General features: G+C 42.2%; 1 protein-coding gene across 4 annotated transcripts in view; it reads right to left on the bottom strand.

Annotated features, from left to right (window-relative positions):
- Positions 1-15,473, bottom strand: part of lpin1a (lipin 1a) — a 112,420-nt gene that overhangs the window by 73,296 nt on the left and 23,651 nt on the right. The window contains exon 1 of one of the 4 annotated variants that reach the window (XM_048531709.2): positions 5,568-6,178. The exons of 2 other annotated variants lie outside the window; for them this stretch is intronic. The gene's annotated coding sequence lies outside the window, so the exon portion shown is untranslated. Of the gene's footprint in view, positions 1-5,361; positions 5,418-5,567; positions 6,179-15,473 lie in introns of those variants that run through there. One more of the 4 variants, XM_048531710.2, reaches the window with a different exon arrangement.

The raw sequence follows: 15,473 nt of genomic DNA, 5'->3' as shown, positions 1-15,473 counted from the left end.
GATGTGGCGATTCCCACCACCTTCCTCAAGTGGCATCTGGGGCAATAATGCTGGTAGACAACCCTGCTGGCCCACTCTGAAGCCTTAAGTGGCCAATAATGCCCATGTAAGTGTTCATACACTGAAAGATCCTACAATCAATCAGGTTTGCAAAGCCAGAGTACAACAAGCAAACTTTTGCTTTTGTTGTTTGTGGCCTCCAGCTGAGATGGAAGCTGGGAGACTAGGTCCTTCAACCCACCCATGAAAAGGGCCCAGCAGTGGGATGGTGTTAAGGTGGAGTCAGCCACTGCTCTTGTCCATGGTGCCTCTGCTTCTACTTCTCCCTCTATCTGCAGTCGTGCAGAGAGGCTGTAGGTGAACGTGGTACCTGCAATATCGACATCCTTCCAATGATGCTTCAGTGTACAGAACAGATACTCTCCTCTGTGACCAAAAGCTCAGTAAAGATTCCCAGTCATTGATCCTGGTCAAGGTGGAAAGCCCATTTACTGCTCTGGTAAACACCTGATCACCACAAGATGCACTCAGCCTTCTTGAAAAAGGAGCAGTGCAGGCTTCCAAGCCCATGGACAAGACCCCTGTTGCTTCCACATGACATTTCAAACTCATTTTAATCAGACAAACCATACCAATGTGCTCCTGAGATGCTGCTGGGCCTGCTGTGTTCATCCAGCCTCGCATTTTATCTTGGATTCTCCCATTATCACCAATCTGGTTTTGACTGTCTTCATTCAGCTTTTCTCTGCCTTCCATCATTTTCCCTTCCTGCCTCATTCAAAACTTCATACCCCAAAATGAACTTTTTGCACTATTGTTTGCCTATTCAAAAGGCATATCACTTATTTTCTGCCAAGCTCTGCTATGCAGATATTTGATCATGTTTCAACATACAGATCTTTCAAAGAAGGTAAGAAAGTATATCAGATTACAACTACCTCCCACTAATGGAATGCTTTTGACAACTACTCACGCTCTTGGGCTCATTCTACAAAAAGAGAAAATCTGAAATTCTAACATCTTCAGGCCTGTAGAAGCTTGTTGCAGGACCCCAAAAAAAAGCATACTACGTTGCAACAGAAAGCTAGCCTGAGACTAAATGTAGATTTCATGTTCTTCTGAATTAGTATTCTTGTTTTAATACTTTTTTGATAAACTTGATTTTCACTTGACTCTTTGTTGGTACACACAAGATAACTTATCTCCCTATAATAACTCAGTCTTTGCCTGAAGAGTTCTTTATTAGGACACTAAATTGCATACCTGCAGATCTATTGCCAAACAAACTGAAATCCCAGCAACCTTTTCAAAAAAATCAGAACAGCTGTCCAAAACATTAGCAGATAATTGCATTGCAAAGACAACACAAAAAGTAATTTTCAAATTAGAGGCATTAGCACTGTACTGGAAATCAGGGTACTATTCTTCAAATCAAAAGCACAGCTTTATAAACAAGATTTTTTTTTTAAAAAACATGAAATGAAATGACTTCCTTTGTAATAAATTCATGTTTTGAATGTTGGTGGGGTGGGGGCGGGGGGCGCAGATGCTGGTTTAGCCAACATTTGCTGATCATCCCCAATTGCCCTGGTAGATGGTTACAGCGAGCAGTCTTCTGGAACTGCAGTCCTTAGGGCATAGGTACACTCACAATGTTGCTAGAGGGGGACATACAGAATTTCAGTCCAGCCACTGAAGGAATGGTGATGCAGGTCCTAGTTAGCAAAGGAGAGGCTGTGCATGAAATAAAACTAAAAGTTCCCACACATCTGCTTCTCTTAGCCTCCTCATTTCATTAAAGCAGGAGTTGAAAGATGCTTCAAGGCTTGAAGAAGCCTTACTAAAAGTTAGTACATTTCTTTTAATTAATTCACAGGATGAGGGTGTTACTGGCAAGTTAGCATTTCCTGTCCAACCGTAATTGCCCAGAGGACAGTACAGAGTCAACCACATGGTCATCTTTACTTGGTCTGGCCTAGATGTGACTCCAGACCCACAGCAGTTTCCTTCCCTAAAGGACATGAGTTAACCAGGTGGGTCTCTGACAGTCAATGGAGTCACAATCATGATTAGATTCTTAATTCCAGGTATTTCTTGGATTCAAATTCCAGCATCTGCCCTGGTGGGATTTGAACCTGGGTCTCTGGATTAACAGTCCAGCGATATCACTTGGCCATTGCCTCCCCTTATAATAGTTATTGATGATGTCAGTCAGATGGTAATATTGCCACTGTGCTGGTTATGAACAAAGCAAATGTTGCGTGGTGGACAGATCACAGAATGATGTGGGCTGCTTTGGCTGGGTGGTCTCTATCTTCTTCAGATTTGTTGAAGCTGCACTGATCCAGGCAAGTGGGGAGTTTCCCAACCCAGTAACTGGTGCCTTGCAAGTGGCATGTTTTTTGTGGTGGGTGGGGGGGGGATAGAGAAGAATGTACAGTAAGTTACTCATTGCAAGGTTCTTATCCTCTGGCCTGCTCAGAGGTCAGTGAGTTGTTCAATGATCCTGTTCTCAAAGTCCCCACTGATTACATGGGAATGTTCACTAATTGGGAATGGATACTTTTGCAATCCGTGTTTAAGCACAATTAGTGCTTACATTTGTAACTGTCTGTATTTTCAAATTCTGGAAACCATTTCAATTCAGTAGTTGTTTGAGATTACACAAATTTCAGGAGAATTATATGATAATTTTTTTTTTAAATCCTAAGATTAGGATATCTTAATGGTCAGGTAGACTTGTACTACTCCAGACACATCAGAAAGCACACAAACATCAGGTTAGAGTCCAACAGGTTTATGATTAGATTAGATTTCTTACAGTGTGGAAACAGGCCCTTTGGCCCAAGTCCACACTGGCCCTTGAAGCATTCCACCCAGATCCATCCTCCTACAACCCTCACCCCTGAACACAATGGGCAATTTAGCATGGCCGATCCACCTAGCCTGCACATCTTTGGACTGTGGAGGAAACCCATGCAGACACGGGGAGAATGTCCGTGCGGAGTTTGCAGTTGCCTGAGGCTCGAATTGAACCTGGGTTCCTGGCGCTGTGAGGCTGCAGTGCTAGCCACTGCGCCACCGTGCTGCCCCATCTGAAATCTCAAACTTTTGGAGCAATGCTCATTTGTCACATCAAAACAAAAGGACAAAAGGAACAAAGTGACAAATGAGCCTCGCTCCAAAAAGTCTGACTTCAACTAAGTCTGTTGAACTCTAACCTGGCTTCGTGGGACTTCTAATTTTGTCCACCTAGTCCAGGACTGGCACTGCCACATCATGAATTCCAGATAACAGGAAGGGTGCTTGTTTGGCAGCAGTCAGGCAGTTTTTGGTCAGTCCTGTTTTAGGGAGATGTGTTTAATAGGCTTCCACTGAACACAATTGGAAGTCGCAATATGACACTGAATAGACCGAGAAGAATGCTCACATCCAAACAATTTCTAGTTCCTCCAAACCTTGGGTTATGAGTTAACAATAGGTAAGTAAACATCGGTATGACAGGTCGGCACAACATCAAGGGCCGAAGGGCCTGTACTGTGCTGTAATGTTCTAAGTAAAGAACCATCTCACCAGGAAGACCGAAAAAAAATTGGAAGTTTATGCAAATAAAAAGTGACACTACAGCAACAATATTATGGTGGCAACAGTAAGCAGAATCCTGCATGACGCTCAAAGTTGGAGTCTGAATTGACTAGTATGATTGGACCATAACCAACCTAAAAATAGCACATAGAACATAGAACACTACAAGCCCTTTGGCCCTAGATGTTGCGCTGACCTGTGAAACCATACTGAAGCCTATCTAACCTACACTATTCCATTATCTAAAGGTTTTAATCCAGTGACCATTTAAATACCCTTGAAGTTAGCAAGTCTCCTACTGTTGCAGGCAGGGCATTCCACACCCTTACTATGCTAAGAATCTACCTCTGACATCTGTCCTATAATCAATCACCCCTCAAATTTAAAGCTGTTACATTTGACAGAGGCTGATATTGAAGTATAAAAAACACATCTGCACCATGATAACAAAGCGTGAAGCTGGATGAACACAGCAGGCCAAGCAGCATCTCAGGAGCACAAAAGCTGATGTTTTGGGCCTAGAGGTCTCTGAAGGGTCTAGGCCCGAAAAATCAGCTTTTGTGCTCCTGAGATGCTGCTTGGCCTGCTGTGTTCATCCAGCTTCACACTCATCTTGGATTCTCCAGCATCTGCAGTTCTCATTATTTCTGATCACATCTGCACCATAACTGATTTAAAATAAAACCAAATGCATATTCAAATCTTGGTCAAAATTAGATGACTTGACTTTGTTACTGTTCCCTAGGACCGTCCATCCAAAAGGCACTAACAGAACTGTATACAAGACACCAGTTCTAGTCCCACTGGATACCCATCCATTGGCTCAGCAGTGGTACTGTATTTATTGAAAATAATGTTGCATTTAGAACCCTTGATTAAAATAAGTGAAACGGAAAAATAACACTTCGTTGAAAAAAAGGAAGTCATTTCCAGCCTTCTTGGATTTTGTCTCAGAGTCCCAGCATCTGCAGCATCTTAGTTTTGTCTTGTTACATTATCACGTTGTTACAATAGTTTAGTGTCATGGAAGTCAGCATCGTTGACCTACATTGCTGGTCTGATTTATAATGAAAATTTTGCCACAAACCTGGTCTGTGGCAAGTGCTATAGCAGGGAATGTCGGGATGTGGATTGAATCCTTTATAAATCCTTCCAGAATTTCTGTTCTCACCCAGATTATCAAATTGTTTCAACTCGAAGTCACTCTGCTGCAGCAAGGAATTTAGAAAAAAAAGTCCATTATGTTTGACTTCAAAACTGAACTATTGGCAAAAGCAGAATCCTTTGTGCTTTAAGAAAAGCAAAATAATGCATAAAGACGGAACATTTAGAAGCGTTCCGGAGAAGGCAGTACCACAAACGGTTAACCATATATTCGTTTCGATATGCCAGGACAGGAGAAAAAGAACGAAATCTCTTTGCATTGCAAATGCTGGAACTGCTTTTGAAGTCACGTTACCCAAGGCTTGGAAACATCGAACATACCTTAGTCTCTAACAAGGCCCCCAGAATATTGGGGATGGGGGAGAAAAACAGACGTCAAGACAGGAAGTAAGAATCAGGGCTCAACCCCCGAGGCAAAATAAAGCTATCGCGTGTTTACAATTAGTTACCTCAAAATTCAAAGCCTGTTACACACAAACATCTTGCTTCGCTCCCCCAAACAGGTTAACACTGAAAAGCCAGAAATTTCAATTTCATTCTCACCTCCCCCCCCCCCCGAAAAAATTCTTTTAAGAACACGCCGAGTCAACGGTGTTACAAAATCAAAATCACCTTAACAAGTGAAATTTCATCGACAGGCACAGACTGTCTGTATCTGCAGTGCTCCGGGCCTGTAAATAACGCAAACCCAGCTCTGAACTATAACCTTAGCGCAAGAAGGCTCGTTTACAGAACAAAAAAAAATCGCTCGAATCAAAAAAACAAAACTCTTCGTCCAAATCCGCTGAAGAGCAAAAAAGCGTTCGATCAGGTCTTACCTCTGAGGCAGTCGGTTTATCAGTATAAACAGGGCGGTCTATTCACGGTGATGCAGCGCTAGAGACTGGACATGCTCTTCTGACTCTATACATAGCGCTTTGGAGCTGCTGCTGACTTCAGGACAGAACAAGAACCCTCTTCAGAGGAAACTCTGAACCCTTCAGTGGTCACAATAATTTACGCAAAAAAAAAAGAGTGCCGCGTGGTCACAGCCGAGGAGACCTGCTTCAGAACCACACACACACAGTTTGAAGGCAGCACAACATTAAAGGAGGTGCTCCTTTAGCTTTTTGTAACGGTGCTGGGGACATTCAGCTGTTTGCTTTAAAGCAGTGACCAGTTTTCTTTTGGGAGGGGTGGGGAGAAAAAGGAGTGCTGCAGAGGGACTGTTATTGGCAGGAAATGTTTTGTATTTTGTTGGTTATTCGTCCCCTTTCCTCCCACACAAGCAGGCAATGACCCACCCACAGCCGCTGCAATGTTCCGGCTCGGGGTTTTACAGCCACTAGCACTGCAGCCTGCTCACTTGATCTATCAGGCGATAGAAACGGCCTGAGGTGATTGACTCCACCAATGGAACAAGATCTGACACACCAAAACACCACTCTTGCAATCTTGGGTCTGTTTTATTCGCATTCAGGCGACGTTACTAGTCACTTCAAGGAAGCTCCCAATTGGTTTGCTTTAAATTGGATCAGCTGAGTGGGTTCGGGAAATACGTATTTAACGCGTTATTGCCCAGTGAGCAGTAGTAAATTAAAGTTTTATGGAGCAGTGCGATAATTGTTCTATTTTTGCTCCAAAATAAAGGAGCTGTACATATTTTGGCCCGGAAAAGCAGACCTTTTGATGGGGAGCAGTTTAGATTTCAGATAAAAGGATTGAAGAGAAAACAAAAATACCAGGAAGCTTGCAGGAGATTTCAACTGACAAAAACTTAGTGAGAAGTGCAGGTTATTTACACACAGAGGAAGTAAAAATGGGGAACAAAAAAGATGGCAGATCAATTAACTATACAGTAGCAACTACCGATGCTGGAGAATCTCATACCAAGGTGTAGAGCTGGATGAACACAGCAGGCCAAGCAGCAGGAAGGCTGGCGTTTCAGTTTTCCTGCGTCCATCCAGCTCTACACCTTTTATAATCAAATAAATTAAATACATGAAAACGAGGACAAATAACACCTCAAAATAGAAATGGGAGGAGTAACTCAATAGGTCTGGCAGCATCTGTGGAGAGAAAGCAGAGTTACGCTGAAGTTCAGCAACTGATAGGAGCTAGCAAAGGACAGTAGTTAGGGCAATGACGTAGAGAAAGGAGTGGGTAGATGGGTCCTGCTGGATACCACAGTATATGGGGGGGGGGGGCAGGAAGAAAGGAGAGAGGAGACAGACAGGAAAGAAAAAATATCAGCCCATGACAGTGAGGGGTGGAGGAAAGCAAGGGTGTAGAAGGTGGTGTTGAGGCCCTAAAATTATTTAAAATGGTTAATATTAGAGTCCTGAAGGCTACAGGGTCTGCAAGCACAAGAGGAGATGCCATTTAGGACCAAAGGAGGAGTAGTTTCTTCACCCAGAGAGTAGCAAGTCTGTGAAAGTTTTGGCCACACAAAATAATAGAAGCCAAAAACATTGGAGTGTGTTTAGAAGGAGGAGTTAAATATAGGTCTTAGGGCTTAAAAAAAGGGAACCAAGTTGTCTTTATTCATTCATGAGATGAGAGTTTTGCTGGCCAGGCAGCATTTGTTGTCCATCCCTAATTACCCAGAGGACAGTTCAGCATCAACCACATTGCTATGGCTCTGGAGTCACATGTAGGCTAGTACAGGTAAGGGTGTCAGATTACCTTCCCTAAAGGACATGGAGGATCGGGAGAGATAACAAACAGGGAGTGATTGGCCCACTAATGTGCATATTTTCTCTGAATCTTCTATGAAGTGAAACATTCACATAGCAGAACATTGTATGACTATTGCTATCTTCGAGCATCACCAGTCTCAGTGATTTCACTTGCCATTTCAAAAAAGTGTAATTAGCTGTGCAAAAAAAACCAACAACCTCCCAACCCCCACCCAAAATAAAGGCATTTCCACATTATCTGAACAATAAAGTTAAAATACAGTAATATTCTGGGTGTCAATGCTGCAGTCCAGCCTGTCTCACAGCAGTTGAAGGTGTACTCCAAACACTATTTACTCTCCAGATATACTCCAACAGGGCATAACAATAATTACATGGAACCAAGAATAATATGACACCAAATTATTTTAAAATTCCTTGTACAATCTTGACCTTTTCAGTGAGAAAAGGAGACTCTCAACATTGTGAAAATATTCGAATGGTCGTGACACAATTGAGACCTTTTACTAAATTCAATATTTAACATTAGCACATTTGTTTCATTCTCACTACTTCAGATGAATTTGATGTGTTTGCATTTTGACCAAAAAATGCTGATGGAACCAATTTACTGAAGGTGTGGAGGACATGATTTGACATGCAAGAGGTGTGCTGTTGTACCATAAGGCAAAAGACAAGCGTAATTGATGCAGACCAAAAAAAAGTACTGCTTTCTCTCTCTCAATCACTTGCTGAGAAAAACTGCATCATGGACCAACATGATTTAAGGTCAAGCAAGGAGGAAATTTTGTGGAGGAGACAAGATTAGTTTGTGGGTGTGGGGGCAAAAGGGGAGTAATTTAGAGATTAAATATCACACAACTGGAGGTTGCTCCTCTGGTAGTGACTTGGTAAGCTTTGCCTCTCCATTTGATCACAATTTTGTTTTGCCTTTCCCACTGTACTTCAGCCTATTCCATTCAAATGGGAGATTCTCCTCACCTTGACGGTGTGGCCTGACCTCCTTAAAATGTCAAGCGGTTACAGCCTTAGTCTTATTTTAAGAAGCTGTAGTGTCACCAAAAATAGCTTTCAGTGTCTTTGGAATCAAGAACCTGGGAAAGACTAGGAACTGCCTCAGCTGGGTGGGAGGGAGGTGTTAGTGTAGTCTCCACGCGAGAGGCACCTTCCTTCCAGAAAGGCCAAAAAAATAGCTGCTTGGTTGCCAGAAACTGTGTTGCCTAAAATCAGCCAAAAGGAAAGAAAAACAACAACAACTGACCAGGCTACTACAGCCTCCACTAACAGAGTGGCAGTCAGTAACCATTGCCCAGAGAGGTTGTCTCCCAAGTCACTTGCAAGATTCTCAAATGGAAACAAAAAGTAACCTTCTACCATCCATATTTTCTTCTTTTTAAAAAAAAAGATAGATTTCACAGGGTGAAGGCTGCACCAGCATTTATTTCCATCCCCAATTGCCCAGAGGCCATTTAAAGAATCAATGATATTGCTGTCTGTACAGACAGACATAGGCTAGATCATGTAGGGGTAGCAGTTTCCTTCCGAGAGATCATTGGGCCAGATTAAAAGAGCCCCAGGCTAAACATATAAAGAGAATATTAACACTCTAGTACCTGACTATGAGGCAGTATTAGGGTCAATGGACTGTTCATAAGGGGTGACCTGATTCTCGGGTTTTGGAGTAGATCTGTAGCTCAGATTGTGTTGAGGTTGGTTGGCTCACCAAGCTGGTTTGTTGTTCCGCAGACATTTCATTACCATGCTTGGTAACATTCTCAGTGCAGCCTCTGATGCAGGGCGACTTGATGGATTCGATAGAGGGGCAGAAACTGGCCTCTGTTGAAGCATTGCGCCTTACTTTTCATTAATTTTTTCCAAAGAGAAATCAGGCATCAGTCATCAGCTTGGCAATACCCATTTTAAACACAGGATTAAAATGGGACCTCTGCACTGTTAGAGGTCAGAGCACCACCACAGGCATTGCTGTCCCCAGAGCTGAGTCAACCCTCAACTTCTTTTCCACATGGCCCACTCTTTGGGAATCTCTGCATTAATGGATTGCAGATGATCATTCATTTTGCTTATTAATCCTGATTTGATCTTTCTTTAGTGGACATAGTGGAAGGTGGGATTCTGGCCATCTGTGAATAGTGGGTGGGGAGTTTAAGGGGTGGAGTTTTACATCTTGCGTGAAGCAGGAAGAGGATCCTAGCTTCTGAGAAGGTGCTCCCAATGAATAAAAAGTCACTGGACAGTAGACCCCTGTTTGCTGCACTTTGCAAAGCAAAACAAACTCCGAAAAGGAAATTGGATTCCCTACTCCCATCCAGCTGCATGCACCAGACACATTATCACATAATCAGTGAATGTTGGCTCAATTAATCCTGATTCATTTCAGCAGCCACCTACTGTCCATATAGTGGGGGGAGCTTGGAGTGTGCAGGGCAGGACTCCTGCCCTGTTTTGTCTGCTTCCCCACTGCCAAAAAAACACACCTGGTAGGATCATTTAGCGTGCAGCCTTGGTTCCTTACCCAGGAGGATAACAGACGCCTGGAACTTTCTAAAAAGAGTTAAAAACCAGCGACTTTAAAACTAACAAAAGGATGTGGTATAAATCCAAGTAAATAGAGATTTGCAATATTGATCACGAATCAATGCTGGTCAAAATCTCACCAGATAGCAAGACAGACTCAAAGAACTGTTCTTCTACTTACATTTATATACTTTTGAGATAAAAATGTGGTTCAGTTTCACTTTGAAATGAAAGCCTGCAGAGGGCATATTTTCATTTCAGTCAGTGAAAACATACAAATTTCTCATCACTGAACACATTTTACATGGATTTCAGATTTCACTAAGCACAGCCAAGAGAGTTTAGTTGAAAATACAATTAAACTACAGAAGCTTTATAATTCAATAAAAAAACCAGATACAAACCAATTTGTTGTTCCATCTTTGGAAGGAGCTGACATCTGTTGAACCGCCATGGTATTTTAGGGAATACAACAGCTGGGGAATAATTCCCATAATGTCATCTTTCTTCTCACATTCAGATCAGAATTCTAACACGGTGAAAACATGTACACAACCACACTACTGTTACCAGCTTGCTGTCCAGTCTAATTAGCATGATAGTTTTTTTTGGTCATACACACAATTGCAATAGGGTGATCTTTTCACCAAGGGCTTCAGTGTGTACATTCTAGTAACTGCACAGTCACAGCTCATTCAACACCACTGATTACTGCAGCACAATTACAACCAGAATATTCAAAACAATAGCAAGAAGCTAAATGACAGATTGTTGCTGTACTGGCCATAGTGTGTACTATCAGTTACAGAGCTGTGATTTTAAAGCTGTGTTGGCATTGCAGTTTAACTTCAGACTGAGCTGTTGCGCAAACTCTGGGTCATCCTGGAATCAGAGATAGCAGGAACTGCAGATGCTGGAGAATCTGAGATAAGGTATGGAGCTGGATGAACACAGCAGGCCGAGCAGCATCAGAGGAGCAGGAAAGCTGACGTTTCAGGCCTAGACCCTTCTTCAGAAAAAGGGTTCTAGGCCCAAAACGTCAGCCTTCCTGCTCGGCCTGTGTTCATCCAGTTCTACACCTTGTTATCTCATCCTGGAATCTGTTTAGATTGTAATAAGTCATGAGAAGCAGAACTTTTGCATTTTATTTCCTCCCTTGCTACTGGTTATCTTTTGGATGTTCTAACCATCGTACTGCTTTGTAAAGCAAAATAAGAAACGCACAGTCATTTGACGCTAGTACAGAAATTAAGCATTGCAGTGAGAAGAGAGACACCTCTTGCTGAAGCTTTTCTTACATTCTTGCAAGTATACCAAACTTGAACTGCATGAGCATCCTCATTTTACTACAGAGTTATACAAGCCAGTTCGCCCCTAACCCACAAGATCAGAAGGATCACAAGGCCCCACTTTTGTGATTTTTACTCAGGGAAGTGGTAGCCTAGTGGTATCAATGTTTGGCTGTTAATGCAGAGACTCAACATTCTGGGGACCTGGGTTCAAATCCAGCCACAGCAGAAAGTGGAATTTGGATTCAATAATAATCTGAAAAAAAGAAGAAGATTCTACGGATAGCCATGGAACCATTGTCAGAGGGAAAACCCCATTTGGTTTAGTATCCTTCAGGGAAGGAAACTACCATCTTTACCTGGTGACTCCAAACTGCCCTCTGGACAGTGATGCCCTCATCCTGTTAATGATTTTGTTTTTAAAAAAGCTGCTCAACAAGATGGATTAAGGAGTGTTGCCCCTTCATGCCCACTATCCTTTGACTGATTCTACACAACATGAGATAGCAAAGTGTAGAGCTGGATAACCACAGCAGCCCTAGCAGCAGAGGAGCAGGAAAGCTGACGTTTTGGGTCTGGACACTTCAGAAAAATCACCATGCTAATTTGACTGAACAGCAAGCTGGCAACAGTAGTGTTGTTTTGTACATACATGTTTTCACCCCATGTTACCTGAAGGGTCCAGACCGAAAAAACATCAGCTTTCCTGCTTTTGGCCTGCTGTCTTCATCCAGTTCTACACCTTGTTATCTCTGCACAACAACATGAATTGGCCACACGGGTGAGCAAGTTGTTGCAACAAAGGTCTGAGCAAGTTTTCCGTGTGTACAGTAAGGGCTTCCTTCACGTGAAGGCTGTACAAGACCTATAGGCCAACCATTCATGTGCTCATTCAACATTGCTAGCCTATTCACTAAAACAGCATTCAAAGAAAACAATAGACAATTGTGTTACATTATTATGCATGATTGCATGTGCAGCCAAGTTGTCTGAATTTGTATTAATTGACTGTGATTTAAGTAATTCACTGTTGAGTTCACTATGAACAACATTATGCATGCTCAACCAACTCAAATTTTCAAGACATTCAGTAATTTCAGACAGAAACCCATTTTCAATAGAATAACCCCTAACAAGTTTCCAATATGCAGAATTGTTTTTATTTTAAAGAAAAAAAAGGAGTCAGCTGCACACAAAATAATTACCCAGATGTTGGTGGACTCCAGCCCACATCCAAATTCATCTTTGCTCAATTTTCAATGTAATGCTCGTTGACAAGCTATTTGAGAAATCCATTCTTTCTTTCTCTACTGCATGCTTACCTTCATTGGTCAGTGCGCACATTGGTCTCAATAACCTCAAGTCCTGAGCCATTTGCTCCGCACATAAGCTTGACTCTGAATGAGAGCACGTTAAGAAAAATCCTGCATGATGATTATAATCCTGGTCATATCACTGTTCACTGTACATTATGCAAACTCACAAAATAGGCCCAAGGCTGCTACTGTCAATCCTAAAATTAGGCCAACTTACTTCAATTCATCATGTAAAAGGAGGGGTTCAAAACTTTCAAAGGCATGAGCATTTTCACATGGCACAATGCAGTTGCAGCACAAGCAGTAAATTTCCACTAACAGTATACTGCCAATCTCAAAGACTGTCACCTACCACAGAAGTGAACATATGAATTTCATACCAAATGTGATGTTAAGGTCTGTATATTGAGAGAGAAATGACTGGTGGGTCATACCATACATCCACTCAGCTGTGAAGTGTGCAAGCATTACGCCAAACATTAGGTGACAAAGTGCAGAGCAATTGGAGTTGGTGTTTCTTTGTCTAAAAAATTAACCTAATGCTTATGGGATAACTATTTCTTGATATATTCCCTATGGCATCACCTCAAAAAGAGTCCACTTGCTAACCAATCAACACTGCATGAGCAAAGGGTGTTAACTGTTACACCTTATGAAATGTTATTTCTTGTATCCGTTCCAGAGACTGATGGTAATATCTTGTTTTTGAAAACAACATCCTTGAAGCTGGATTCTTTGTCTTGACAGCAGGGGCATATGTACCAGTGGTCACTGTTTCACTACCCAACAGCTTCAGCTGTTGGAACTCCAACATTACCTTCGCGGACACCAACGTTACTACAATTCATGCCTTTTCTAAAAATTGCGCTGAAACAAGTTCAGGCCATAGGTGCAGAATTAGGCCATTTGGCCCATCAAGTCTGCTCCACTGCTCAATCATGGCTGATAATTTGCTCGCACCCATTCTCTAGTTTTCACCTCAGAGGAACATATTTATCTATCTCAGTCTTAAACGTACTCAGTGACCTGGCCTCCACAGCCTTCTGTGACAGTGAATTCCATAGATTTAACACTGTTTGAAGAAGTTTCTACTGGACTCCATTCTGAAGGATTCCTTTTACTCTAAGGCTGTACCCTTGGGTCCTAGTCTCTCCTACCAATGGAAGTTCTTCCCAACATCCGCTCTGTCTAGGCCATTCAGTATTCTCAAAGTTTCAATTAAATACCACCTCACCCTTGTATACACCAATGAATAAGTTTCTCCGAGCTTTTCTAGCAATAGCCCTGATATAATGCTTTTAAAATTGATGTACTGTCAAAGAGAGAAGTGGAGTGAGGCATGGGGGTGGGGGAAGCAATGAGAGTTCAGCAGGTGGGTGACAGTTAAGTAAGAGTTGACAGTACAGGAGTTGAGGGTTGAGTGGTGTGAACAGGGTGATGTTTTGGAATCACAATACCTTTATAAAAATGACATCACCACAACTCATCACTTTGCTCTCACTTTCCACTTCACGCCCCCCAGCCATCCCCAGAGACCTTCCGGCTCACCAACCATTCTTCCCAACTCACCACATTGAGCCCTCAGTAGCAGTACATTTTATCATAATACCCAGGACAGCTGTATCAAAGTGCCCCATTGCAAAAGTTCCAATAGGCTTGTCCACAGCCAGCACTGCACAGAGGGTCAGATCAGGCTACCCCCAATTATTTTTAAGAAGGTATTATTTTGATGTGATGTGCGTGTTGTTGGAAAGGCCAGAATTTGTTGCCTATCCTTTATTGCCTTGGAATTGAATGATTTGCTAAGCCATTGCACAGAGCTGTTCAGAGACAAGCATGTTGCCGTGCATCTGGAGTCATACGTACACCAGATCAGGGATAGAAGGTAAAAACTTCCCTTTCCCAAAACAGACATTACTTAACCAGATATGTTTTGTAAGAAAAGCAATTAGATTCACACAATCAATTCGCTGAAACGGCTTTTCAACTCCAGATTTGAGCATTGAATTTAAATTTCAAAACGTAGGTCCGTGATTCAATGTCTCCAGGAGAGTCAGCTTAGATGTTTGGAATACTGTCCTGGTGACATCACCTCAATGCTGCTTCTGCCCAAAATCTCATCCTATGAGCCTGCCAGCTGTTGTTTGCAGCCCATGGTGTGGGGAGTCCTCACCTTAACGCACTGAAATTGTGTAAGCAAATCTCTGGGTGAGCTCCAAAATGGAATCGTGCTCAGTGGTGTGTTTGGAATCTTTTAAAGATGTAGGTTTCCCCATCTGCCCTTGTCACCTCTGCACAAATATGTGTCCTTACGGCAAGAGCTCACTGTCTGACTGGGGCCCCAGAGAGGAATGGTAAAAAGTGGGGGGGGGGGGGGGGAAGAAAGATATATTGTGGTTGTTATTTTGTTATTGTTGGCCTGTGATCCAACTACTTGTTATGAACCAAAAAAGGTAAAGATCCAACATTTTCCTTCAACTGAATCCAGATTGGAGATCAGGGACTAGTCAGTAAACCATTAACACAACCACAATTTAAAAAGAAATGTATTCTCCCAAAGCATTGCAAATTTAGGAGTAAACACCCGAATATCTGGCCTTAGATTTGAAGCAACATTAGCTCTATTTGGTTTAAGAGGCTGTACTATTTAATTAACCAGGCTAATAGGAATGCATATTTGGAGCCAGTGCTGAAGAATTATGGATGGTTCTTGAGAAGCAGAAATCAAATCATGATAAATGAAAGTATAAAGGAATTGCCATTTAGTCCACCCAGTCTAGCCTGAGTGTGTTGAGGAACGACATTGCCTGTATTTGGTTTATCCTATTCTAAAACTGCAAGTATTTTTCCTTCTATATAAATATCATGGAATATTAAAATTTACATATTGTGACATATTTACACTT

The sequence above is a fragment of the Stegostoma tigrinum genome, chromosome 4, assembly GCF_030684315.1.
Source record: "Stegostoma tigrinum isolate sSteTig4 chromosome 4, sSteTig4.hap1, whole genome shotgun sequence".
NCBI lineage: Eukaryota > Metazoa > Chordata > Chondrichthyes > Orectolobiformes > Stegostomatidae > Stegostoma > Stegostoma tigrinum.
Note: the sequence above shows the minus strand (reverse complement) of the source record. Positions and strands in the feature narration are given on the sequence as shown.